General features: G+C 40.5%; 1 protein-coding gene across 2 annotated transcripts in view; it reads left to right on the forward strand.

Annotated features, from left to right (window-relative positions):
- LOC149230651 (protein DETOXIFICATION 40-like) overlaps positions 1-13496 on the forward strand; it is an 84545-nt gene that overhangs the window by 19506 nt on the left and 51543 nt on the right. The window lies entirely within an intron of this gene.

Genomic DNA, 13496 nt, shown 5'->3' on the forward strand with positions numbered 1-13496 from the left:
ACTACACCCGAGGTAGACCCGAATCAACAGGAGATGTATGATTATATAGAATCCTTAGAGAAGACAGCTGCAGGTCCAAGCACGTCATCCACTCAGCCTCACACAGCACAAGAAGCTCTAGTCCAATCATTGAAACAAGAAGTTTTTGAATTAGAGGTCTTAAAAATACACATTAAACAAGAAAATGAAGCACTAAAGGAACAAAGTAGATTGGACAAGATCATTCATGACAACACAATGTTACACCTTGGGCTATGGCAAAAGAAGAATAGGAAATTAAAGAGAAAGTGTAAGAGGTTGAGTAGGGCATTGATCAACCTCAAATTCAGATGCTTGATGAGGAAGCCAAGGATGTTAGCAACACCAAAGAAGAAAAGAAGAGGGTTGGATGTACTGGCAGAAGTTTCAGAGCACATGGACTAAAGGGAGGATGATCAAAATTTTGGTTGCATGGGGACATGCAACACCTTCGCAGTGGGGGTATGTTGAGCCCCGAAACCACACTTTTCCTATACATTTTCCTATACCTTTTCCATCCATCTGGACCTCATAAGTTGTCAACATCATTGCATATTGAGTTTAAAAGAGCACATAAAGTGGTTTTCTAACTATGTTCCGTGTTTGTTGTTTGAACTAGATTTTTGTTCATAAGCTGCGGAATCTTGTCACTTTCCGCAGCTAGTCCAACTTTCCGCAGTCTTTTTCTTAAAGTCTATATTGTAGGTGTCTTCAGTCAAATCGAGCCACATGGGCAAGTTGGAAATGACGTGGACATGGACTGAGTCCTATTGGCTCAGTCGGATTCATCATAGGAAGCCATGGTCAACGGTGGTCAAGCGGTGGTCAATAGAAGAGTCCCACAGCAACAGAACTTTGTTTCCAACCACGTGAAGACTTGCGTGGCCGTTCCTAGATCTCTGGGGACATATCAACACCTGTGGACTGCTCCATAAGGCGAACCCAACAGCCACCCTCAATAGATTTAATCATCACGACAGCCATGATGCTAGATCCATGGACATTGTCGTTCACGTTTCCTCTATCAGCGCAGTTTTTAGGAAATCAGTTATGTAGCCTTCTGTTATAAATAATGTGTTTCCATACGCATAATAGTTAGTCTTTTGGTAATGTAATTTTGCTATTAGAAAGCCCCCTGTGCCGTGACATTATTTCATTATTATGACTGCGTTCTGAATATATGAGAAGACTTTGTTTCTGAGTATAATTCATGGTTGATAGATTTTGCTCGAGGTTGTGCAGAGGGCCCCTGCACATGCCGAGGTTTTGTTTTATATTGTTGTACAGTTTCATTGTTATACTCTGAACCTGCAAAATGATACCCAAATACAGAATATGCGAAGAAAAGATACCCAGAACACATAATAGCAATGATTTTATTATTCAGAGAGTAATGTTCACTTGCCTCTTCGAGGGGGCAACCTCCAATAGAGCAGAGCTCAATTACAAAATAAGACACGATGCTCCTCGCAGGGAGTCTTTATCCTTTATATATGACTCATACATGCAATACCACGGGCCAATACCGTGGGTTTTATTAATACCATCTATCTAATACTACGGCCCATTTGCAACTAACTGTGGTTCCGTCATTAATTGCAGATTAACCACTTACAATTATTAATATGGGCTTTATTGACTCTTGACTATGACGTGATCCCATTACATAAATAAGGGGGTTAGGGTGGGACCCTAACATGCCCTCCCCCTTAAGACTAGCCTTGTCCTCAAGGCTGAAGCTGCGGAAACTGCTGAAGAATAGTGGCTAGTTCCCAAGTTGCATCTTCCGGAGAGGTGTCTTTCCATTTGATGAGGACTTCCTTAATCATGCGGCCGCGCAGTTGCTTGTCTCGTGTGTCTAGGACCTGTTCAGGTTGAAGCCAAATGGACCCTTCTTCGTCCAATTCAGGTAGACTGGTCTGAATTCTACAATTGTTCCCAATCACTTTCTTGAGGCATGAGACATGGAAAACTGGATGGATTTTTGCAGTAAGTGGCAAGGCCAACTTGTAGGCCACTTCTCCAATGCGTTGAAGTACTTGATATGGTCCGTAGAATTTGGGAGAGAGTTTCTGACACCCCTTGTCTTTGAGTGATGTTTGCTTATATGGTTGTAGCCATAAAAAGACCTGATCCCCTTCTTGAAATTGGTGCTCTGAGCGATGCTGGTCTACCTGTTGCTTCATGCAGTTCTGAGCTTAATGAAGATTCTCTCGAAGATGGGCGAGCATGGTTGCGCGGTGTTGTAGGAGTTGATCCACTGCTTGTACTTTTGAGCATCCCTTGAGATACGAAGTAGGTGAAGGTGGGAGTTGACCATATACTGCTTCATAGGGAGTCATTTTGGTGGTGGCATGATAGTTGGTGTTATACCACCATTCAGTCAGAGGTAACCACTGTACCCAAAGGTGTTGCTTTTCTGAAGTGAAACACCTAAGGTAGGTTTCTAGACATTTGTTGACGGCTTCGGTTTGACCATCTGTTTGCGGATGATAGGAAGTACCGAGTTTTAGTTGAGTGCCTTGTATTCTGAAGAGTTCCTGCCAAAAATTACTGGTGAAGATCAGGTCGCGGTCGGACACAATAGAAGTGGGCATGCCATGCAATTTGAAGATCTGATCCATGAAATATTGAGCAACCAAAGTTGGTGTAAACGGGTGGGGTAGGGCGCAGAAATGAGCATACTTCGACAGTCGGTCCACAACCACCATGATGACTGACTTGTTCCCTGACTTTGGAAGACCTGTAATGAAATCCATAGAAACCTCCGTCCAAATTGATGCCGGAATTGGAAATGGTTGTAATGTGCCTGGTGTGTTGATGGTTTCCCCTTTGTGGTGTTGACAGACCTCGCATTCTGCTACGAAAGTAAGGATGTCCTTTTCATGCTTGTCCAAAAAAATGATCTTCTGGTGCAAGCATACGTCTTCTGAAAGCCCGAATGTCCTGCAATGGGAGATGAGTGCATTTCTGCCAGAATGCGACTTTTGAGGGTGGATGTTGGTGATATTATGACTCTATCCTTGTAGCGAAGAATATCATCCTGCCACGAGTAGCCCTTGGTGGAATTTGGATCTACCTACAATTGAGAAATGAGTTGGGAGAGCCCGGGGTGTGAAAACCATTCCCTGTGAGCCTCTTCAATCCATTCTGGAATGGGGAGGGAAATTGCTAGCAGAGTACTTTCCTCCTCAAATTGGCGAGATAATGCATCTGCTACACTATTGTCTTTCCCTTTCTTGTAAATGATCTCATAATCATATCCCAGCATTTTGGCGAGCCATTTATTTTGTTGTGGGGAGGATAGGCATTGCTCCAAAAAATATTTAAGACTGTGATGATCTGTGCGGATTTGGAAACGTCACCCCAATAAGTAAGGTCGCCAGGTTTCGACTGCATGTAAGATGGCCATCATTTCCTTCTCGTAGGTAGATTGGCCCAGATTCCTCCCACTGAGTTGTCGGCTTGTGAAGGCCAACGATCACCCTTCCTGCATTAAGATTGCCCCAATACCTGTACCCGAAGCATCACGTTCAATGACAAAAGATTTGGTGAAGTCAAGTAGTGCTAAGACTGGAGTGGAACACATGGCATTTTTTAGAGCTGTAAAGGCCTGTTGTGCTTCCTCATTCCAGAAGAATGAATTTTTCTTTAGGAGTTGGGTGAGGGTCTTCGCTATGCGACCATAATTGCGGACAAATTTACGATAATAGCCTATGAGACCCAAAAATCCTCTCAAGCTCTTCAAGGTCTTAGGTTGAGGCCATTCCTGCATTGCCTGGATCTTTTTGGGGTCCACCTTGACACCTTCACGCCCCACAATGTGGCCCAAATACTCTACTTTTGCCATGCCAAATGAACACTTGGACATCTTGACAAATAATTTATGCTTGTGGAGCAGTTGCAAGAGTAGATCTACATGTTGAAGATGTGTGGCCCAAGTGCAACTATAGATGAGGATGTCATCGAAGAAGACAAGGACAAATTTCCTGAGATATGGTTTGAGAATGTGGTTCATAAGGCTCTGAAAAGTAGAGGGGGCATTACAAAGACCAAATGGCATGACCAGGAATTCATAATGGCCTTCATGAGTTCTGAAAGTAGTATTGGGAATGTCGACTTCCTTCATGCGAATTTGGTGGTAGCCTAAGCGAAGATCCAGCTTAGTGAAGAATTAAGCCCCATTGAGTTCATCCAGCAAATCATCAACCACCGGGATGGGAAATTTATCTTTGACTGTCAACTTATTGAGGGCCCTGAAGTTGGGACACATCCACCACTGCCCATCTTTCTTGAGCACCATGACCACTGGGGATGAATAAGGACTAATGCTGGGACGAATGACACCTGCTTCCAAAAGTTCCTTGATGATTTTTTCTATTTCATTCTTTTGGGTGAACGGATATCTGTATGGGTGCAAATTTGGGGGTTGGGCCCCTGGAACCAAGGTGATGCTATGATCATGTTCCCCTCACGAGGGTGGAAGCTCATGAGGCTTGTCAAAGACCGACAGATGGTTATTTAAAATCTGTTGCATCTCAGGATGAATTGGCAGAGGCTTGGTTTCGACTGCCTGGATGGCATTAAATTGAGCTACAACTCCATGATTTCCCTTTTTTAACAATTTTTCCATCCTATGCGAGCTGATGATAGAGGGGGCTCCCGCTTGGAGTCCACGGAGGGTATGTGTGTAATTGTTCTGCTTAAAACTCATATATAACTCTTGGAAATCCATTGTGATTGGCCCAAGAGTGCGGAGCCATTCAGCGCCGAGGACAATGTCGCAACCCCCCATGTGTATGGCAAACATGTGGGTTTTCAACTGATAATCCCCCATTTGAAGTTTGACATTTTCACAGCGGCCTTCACATTTCATTGTGCCTCCATCCGCAATTTGAACTTGGAAGTTAGAAATTGCTCGTACAAAACAATGCACTGCTTCTGCAACTTTTTGATGGATGAAATTATGTGTACTTCCACTATCAATCAAGACTACTACTGGGCGATGTTTAATAAAACCTCTGATTTTGAGAGTTTGAGGGGAAGAAATTCCTGCCAAAGCATGCAACGAAATAACTGGTTCGTCAGAGACATTGTCCTTTTGGTTGTCTTCTTCTAGCGGCTCATGTTCCTCCAGTGGTGGATCTTCCTCTGTTGAGCTGTAGTCAGTGGCATCAATTTGAAAAAATTTGGGCTCCTTGCATTTATGACCTGGGGAGTATTTTTCATCACAGTAGTAACATAGGCCTTGCCTTCTTCTTTCGGCCATTTCCGCAAGTGACATCTTTTGGACCTTAAGTGTTTGAGTCGTGTTGTGAGCCTGTGGAGGGCGACCTTTAGCGGAGAAATTTGGGTGACTATAATGGGCTGCTAATGCACGTTCCACTTTACGAGCTACCTTGCAAGTCTCCGTCCATGTGGGAGGGTGGTGCAGTAGGACTTGGGCTTTGATAGCTTCTTTAAGACCGCTGATAAAACATTCCGTGTAGAACACATCTAAGAGACCCCAAGTGCGGAAGGCTAAGGCTTCAAAAGCTGTAATATATTCATCCACTGTACCAGTCTGTCGGAGCTTAGTAAGACGACCCAAAAAAGATGATTCCTGATCAAAGCTGTCTTGAAGAGCTTTGGTGAATTTACTCCTTCCTTATCAATACTGAAGTGGCCAAATCCTCAAAATGTCAATGCGGCCAAAAGTCCTGCAAAAATTATACCCCGGTATAGGAACCCTTCACAACGACTCCGATCTGGTGGTTCCGTCATTAATTGCGGATTAACCACTTACAATTATTAATATGGGCTTTATTGACTCTTGACTATGACGTGATCCCATTACATAAATAAGGGGGTTAGGGTGGGACCCTAACATTCATGCTGTGTTTCTTTACGTTCATTATGCCATAGTTATTCACTTGTATATATTGCATTTCTTATGTTATTAACGTTTTATTTTTGTCCATAATTTTACATGTTTTACATTGCTGTTAACGCTGATCAGTGTATTTGTTCCAGATTACAGTAGGTAGCCTGGGCATTTGCATATAGTTTCCACAATGACTAATGACATGGAATCAGTCTTGTCTTTCTGTTGATTTATTTTTCTTAGCTTTTAATTCCAGCACTGTTTGTTTATTTCAAGATTGTTCATTGGTTTTATTAGTTAGATTAGATATTAAATTGCTCATGTCATTATCAGTTACCTCCAAAAGCCATAGCGAGACTAATGGTGAGGGATTGAAGTATGAGTGTGTAATTTGATATTAGTTTTATTTTTCTGCAAATTAGATATTAAATTACTCATATCATTGTCAGTGACCTCCGAAAGCCATAGCGAGACTAATGGTGAGGGATTGAAGTATGAGTGTGTAATTCGATATTAGTTTATTTCTCTGCAAATTAGATATTAAATTGCTCATGTCATTATCAGTTACCTTCGAAAGCCATAGCGAGACTAATGGTGAGGGATTGAAGTATGAGTGTGTAATTTGATATTAGTTTTATTTTTCTGCAAATTAGATATCAGATTGCTCAGGTTGTTGATGATTACCTCTGAAAGCCATAGCGAGACTAACTGGCAAGGGGTCAGAATATGAACTGATATAATTTGATTTTAGCTTTACTTTGCTTGCAATTTTTAGATTTCTTTGAGTAAAGTTTCTTTTGTATTTAGACAGCAGCAGGAATAATGGTTTCATGATCAATAGTTCACTATTTGTTTGATTAGAATAGTGGCACATTTTCATTTTCTTTTAGGAATTAATTTCATCATTGCATGTTTTAAAACCTTTTTGAAAGTTTGAAGTTTTGGAAATCATTATAAAGGACATCATTACCTTGAACATTTATATCCATACTTGTCTTTTAGAATTTCCATCTCACATTAGGAAATCAACGAAGGTAAACCCAAAAACAAAATAAAAATAAAAAACGACAAAAAAATGAGATAGGTTATCTTGCACATATAGTGCGCCACACTTCAGTAGTTTACGATTCCCGGATTGGCAATTAATATAGCAATTTAGGACACTCTAAATTGACCAAATAAAATTCCCTCATGGAATATCCTACAATTCATGTGATCCCTATGATAGGATTTTATAAAGAACAATAGATGAGCCTTAGCCAATTCTACTTTTTTCCTATTCTTTTCATAACACACCTCCTCAATAATCCATCGTAAAAAAGGTGAGGGAATTATTCATTGATTTTGTTCTTTTCATACCATTTTCCTTCCTCGATAAATGTCCTTTGAATCCAATCTATGAAATTTCATGTTCCCCCTGCATGTATTTTGAACCTTCACTTGAATGACACAATCCTCCCCCAAAGAAGCTTCAAGGGGGTATTTTTGGGTGAAATAATGCACCACCTTTTTATAGTCATGTTTGATATAAACTAAATTCTCATTCCAGGTAGTTGTATGCCTTTGAATGTAACCTCTCAATACATAAATTCCACACTTTTGTTCACCATTTATGTCTACCCATCTATTTGGGAGACAAAGTTGTAGAGTGCTTTAATTTCATGTCTGTTGTTTCCATAATGTTTTCCAAAATGTACCCCAAAACATGGAGTTTCAATTAGATTCAATTGATGTAGGTAGTCCAAAATGCATTCATACATTTGTGAATAAAAATTTCACCACTTCATGTCCTTTAATGGTCTACTTGTATGGAATAGTTGTGTGTAATTTTATAAATATATCCATGAATGAAAAAAGTAATTGTGTCCTCACTTTGTCACTACCAGTCATCTAAAATTGCCCGTAGAGATACTCTCCGATGATATGCTAGGAAATAACATAGGCATATAAAGCTCCATCTTTCTATTGTTAGGTTTACTAGTACTACTATTAATTTTACATAACAGTGGTATGTTCTATGCTTTAGCACGATTTATTTCAATGTTCCTTATCAGCCCAATGAAAATTTCCAATTATTTCTAGTGGCAATCACATTAACTTAAACACATTGATAGTAAATGAAGATAGAACATAAAAATATGTGTAGAAGACAAGCCAAGACAAGAGGACACAAGATTTGGCGGATGCCAGGGAAAAATCCAAATGTGGGGAAAACCATTTGATAAAATCTTCTTATTATTATTCAATAGTTTAGCAAAGAGAGAGAGTACATAGATCAAATTCACTTGCCCAATACATAGTCAAACAAACCTGTCAAAATAAGGAGTCAACAATAGTCAACTGCAGCCCTAACCAGAAAGTCAACACTAGTAAAATCAACACCAAAACATCCTCCAAACAGCTCGGTCAACAACAGTCCAATTCGGCCTTCAAGGAGAGTCAAAGTCAGCCCAAAAGAGAAATATTGTTGTAATTTTTGCGGTCAAATCTGAAGTCAATTCCAAGGTCAACGTTGGTCAAACTACCCAAAGCATCTTGATTTTTGTGCCCCACAACTCATCCTAGGAAAATCAAATTGTTGCCCTGAAAACTGACGTCAAACTTAGTCAAATAAGCCTTGGTCAATCTTGGTCTGATTCTCTGAAATTTTTTGCCTGTCCTTGTCCTGAAATTTTCGGCCTCCTACCACACGTGCAAAGAAGAGAAAGAGTTTGCCCAAGATGTATGAACCAATCAAGAGAGGAGAGAGAGATGAATGATGAGTTGAGTGATGTCAAAATGAGGAGAGAGGTCACTCCTATTTATATAATTCGTTGAGGGTGAGGAGACACATCCATTGGCCTTCTTGAGCCTACACTTGACTGAGGTCGACCTTAGACAATTTGTGCATGAGAGACAATAAATTCAAAATTCCACTGCTGCTTGTTAGAATGAGATGATCTTTATATCAAATTTGGACCTCTCGAAAAGAGGAATCCAATGCAATAATCATCTCCTTCATATGAGTTATCCTAAGGTGGAATTTGGCCCTAGTTTCCAATTTTAACACTCCCTCTCAACTAGGGATAATTCCACCTGCCAATCGATATTTCATCATCATGTCATCCTATCATCATGTACCATATTTGTCATCACTGCTATACTCTACTTTGTTTTTCTATGCTAAACCATGAAGTAATAATGGAAGAAGTGATCAAGAGTGAGTCATAAGACCTTACCACTCTCCATTGACAAAAGTCAATCCTTGATCCCAGATCAAGTTGTTGAACACCATGCATCCTAGTCATAGGGAGTAAGGCAGTACAAGATGCATCCAATGGTATTTCTGTAGTCCCTAACCATCTTTTACCAACTCATTATCCTGATGAGAAGTACTTCCCATGAGTATCGGAATCCATGGGTAAGATGTGTGCTAGGGCATTGGCAGGAGAAGGTGAACCACTCATCCTACTCATATGCCATAGGAGAAGGTGAACCATTCATCACATGCATATGTTAATTGTAGGGGAAGGTGAATCACTCACCGTACATACATGTGTCCTCATTTGTAGGGGAAGTTGAACCACTCACCCTACACACATGTCAACCATCATGGGATATCACAAGGAAAGGTGAACCACTCACCCTGTATCTAGCACATCATTAGTGGAAGGTGAACCACTCACCTTGAGGTTGCTCATAGTTCCAAGAAGTACCCCAAGCCCCAAGGAGCTCCCAGAGCGTAGTGTCCAACTCATACAGGACCCTTATAGGAGGGTCGTTCCATGACCCCAAGTCTCTCTTAGAAAATTAAGAATTTTACCTTCCCCAAAGGCTTCGTGAGAATATCTGCGACCTGATCATCCGTCCTGATGTGTTGGAGCCTTATTGCTTCCCGTTGTACCATATCCCAGATAAAGTGGTACATGATATCAATGTGCTTGGAGCGGTCGTGGAACACATGATTCTTTGATAAGCGAATCCCACTCTGGTTGTCACAGAATATCATGGTGGTATCTAGCACGTGCTCAAATAGCTCAATGAAGAGATTCCTCAACCAAACATCTTCACAATAGGCCATACTCGCAATAATGTATTCAGCCTCAGCGGTGCTTAAAGAAACCACTTTCTGCTTCCTGCTCATCCACAATATTGAAGCAAACTTCAAAGAGAAGCAACATCCAGACGTGCTCTTATGATCCACCACATTGCCAACTCAATCAACACCTGAATATCCATGAAGCCTTAAGTTCCCGGCAGCGTATCTCATTCCATAGTGTATTGTGCTCACAACAGGCCATACTTGCATCAATGTATTTGGCCTCGATGGTGCTTAAAGAAACTGATTTCTATTTCCTGCTTAACCATGATATTGAAGCAAACCCCAAAGAGAAGCAAGACCCAGACTTTCTCTTGCGATCCACCACATTGCGAACCTAGTCAACATCTGAATATCCATGAAGCCTCAAGTTCCCGATAATTTATCTTTGTCCATAGTGGATTGTGCCTCGGAGATATCTCAAGAGATTCTTAGCAGCAATCCAATGAATGTGATGAGGCTTGACCATAAATTGACTCAACGTGTTCACAACAAAGCATATGTCAGGACGGGAGTTTACCAATAACATTAAGGTCCCCACAAGTAGACGATACTTAGAAGGGTTCACTAAATCAGGCCCAACAACACTTCCACACAACTTCTTGAAGTTGAGTTCCATCCGAGTAGACACAGACTTGCAATCCACCACCCCACACCTCTCAAGCAGCTTCATAAGTATTTCCCTTAAGAAAGGAAAATCTCACCTGGCTTTTGCCAAACCTCCAATCCTAGGAAGTAGTGCATCAGTCTTAGGTCCTTCATCTCGAATTCAGAAGCCAACTCCCTCTTGTATTGATGAATGAGAGGGTCATCACCTGTTAGAAAGAGATCATCCACATAAAGGACCAGAATGAGAGGCCTGTCCTTTTCAACCTTGAAGTATAGGTTCGGGTCAGCATCACTCCTTATAAATCCTAGCTTCATAAGATAACTATCAATCCTCTCATACCAAGCCCTGGGGGCTTGATTCAACCCATAAAGGGCTTTCTTCAACCTGCATACATGTGTTTTTCAATCTTGAACTTCGAACCCCTCAGGTTGTTCTACATAGACTTCCTCCTTAAGTGATCCATGCAAGAAGGAAGTTTTGACATCCATTTGGTGTAGGCTCCATCCTTTCAAGGCAGCAAGGGCTATGATTGAACAGATGGTGGTATATCAGGGAACCAGAGAAATATCTCATCATTGTCTACTCCTTCCTTTTGAGAGAAGCCTCGAGCAACAAATTTGGCCTTGAACTTTTTATCACTCCCATCAGCTCTATGTTTGATTTTGTACAACCATTTTGAAGTGACCACTGACTTGTCCTTGAGTCTAGGAACAACATCCCATACATCATTATTCATGATCGAATCATACTCCTCGTTCATTGCATACTTTCAAACTTTGTGTTTCACAACTTCTTCAAATGTACAAGGCTCATATTGTACAATGGTACTCATGGAAGCTAAATACCCTTGGTATATGTTCAACTTCTTTCTTTCACGAAATGTCCCCCCTCAGTGAAATATGTTTCTCAGCATCTTCAAGAGTATCTTTGAGCCAAAAAGGTCTTTTTATTGAAGTAGAGGACTCACTAGGAGGTGGATCAGTGGGATCAATCATACCTTCAACATTGGCATCAGGTCATCAGTCAAAGGTTCATCCTGCTTTCCTGCATCATCATCATTGTCCTTCCTAGGGATGGAACGGTCTCAAACTTTCCAAAGGGCAGAATCTTCACCGAAAGTGACATCATGACTTATTTCCACTTCCCTTTGACCATGCACATAGATTCTATATGCCTACAAAGTTTCATTGTAGCCCACAAATGTTCCTTTCTTCCCAAATGCATCTAGCTTGTTTATTTTCTCTTTTGGCATATGAAAATATATGGGACAACTAAAAATTCTAAAATGAGAAACATTAGGTTTCTTATTGGTGAATACTTCTTCGGGTGTCTTGAAGTCCAATGCTTGATGTGGGCATCTCTTTTGAACATACAAAATGATGTTGATAGCTTTTCCCCATAAGAACTTCAGTAGATCTTGGTCATGAAGCATGGCATGGGTGGCTTCTATGATAGTTCGATTCTTCCTTTCAAAAACTCCATTTTGCTCAGGAGTATAGGTAGTAGTGGTCTTCCTCAATGAATTCCACTACTCTTCCTTTGACATAGTCCATGGCATCATTTTCTTCTAATGTCAAATCGAGAGACATATTCCATGCATGATAGTCGGATCTGTCCTTAAGCTTGTCCTCATATTTGAAGTAGGATGTAGTCGTCATTGGGACTAGTTCCAAGTTCTTGTCCAACAACTTCCCTTAGTGATTTCTTTTCCTCACTCTTGCTTGGGCTTTGTCTTCACTTGATCTCTGAAACCATGTTAATTTTAGATAACAATGGTATGTCCTATGTTTTACCACAATTTACTTCAATGTTATTTATCAGCCCAATGACAACTTCCAATTATTTTAAGTAGTGATCACATTAACTTAAACACATTGACAATAAATGCAAATAGAACATAAAAACATGTGCAAGAGACAAACCAAGACAAGAGGGCACAAGATTTGGCAGATGCCAGGGAAAAACCCCAATGTGGGGAAAACCCTTTGATCAAATATTCTTATTATTATGCAATAGTTAAAAAGAGAGAGAGAGAGAACATAGATCAAATTCATGTGCACAAAACATAGTCAAAACAACCCTATAAAAATCAGCAGTCAACTTTAGCCCTAACTAGAAAGTCAACGCTGGTCAAGTCAACACCAAAACGTCCTCCACGCAACTCAGTCAACAACAATCCAATTCGGCCTTCAAGGAGAGTCAAAGTTAGTCCAAAACAGTTTGGTTAAACCTAGTCAGAGGAGAGAGAAATATTGTTGTAATTTATGAGGTCAAATCTGAATTCAATGCAGAGGTCAACACTGGTCAAACTGCCCAAAACATCTCGATTTATGTGCCCAAAAACTCGACTTAGGAAAATTGAATATCTGCCTTGAAAACTGAAGTCGAACTTGGTCAAATGAGCACTAGTCAACACTTTCCTAATTCTCTGAAATTTCGGTCAGTCCTTGTCCTAAAATTTTTGGCCTCCTGCCACATGTGTGAGGAAGAGAGAGAGGTTTCCCAAGTTGTACGAACCAATCAAGAGAGGAGAGAGAGATTAATGATGAGTTGAGTGATGTCCAAATGAGGAGAGAGGTCACTCCTATTTATACAATTCGTTGAGGGTGAGAGACACCTCCATTGGGTTTCTTGAGCCTACACTTGATTAAGGGCGACCTTGACAATTTGTGAATGAGAGAGAATAAATCCAAAATTCCACTTCTACTTGTTAGAATGAGATTATCTTTATATAAAAATTGGACCTCTAGAAAAGAGGAATCCAATGGAATAATAATCTCCCTCATATGAGTTTTCCTAAGGTGGAATTTGGCCCTAGTTGCCAATTTTAACAACTACACATCACACAATTGCATATGAACTTAGAAACTTGCTTCTACATATTTGGTCAATATACATACCTCTATGCATTTTTCAATGTTTTTCAA

Source organism: Pinus tabuliformis, chromosome J (genome assembly GCF_031772625.1).
Source record: "Pinus tabuliformis cultivar Carrire ecotype Pingquan chromosome J, CPIR1, whole genome shotgun sequence".
In the NCBI taxonomy this organism is placed as follows: domain Eukaryota; kingdom Viridiplantae; phylum Streptophyta; class Pinopsida; order Pinales; family Pinaceae; genus Pinus; species Pinus tabuliformis.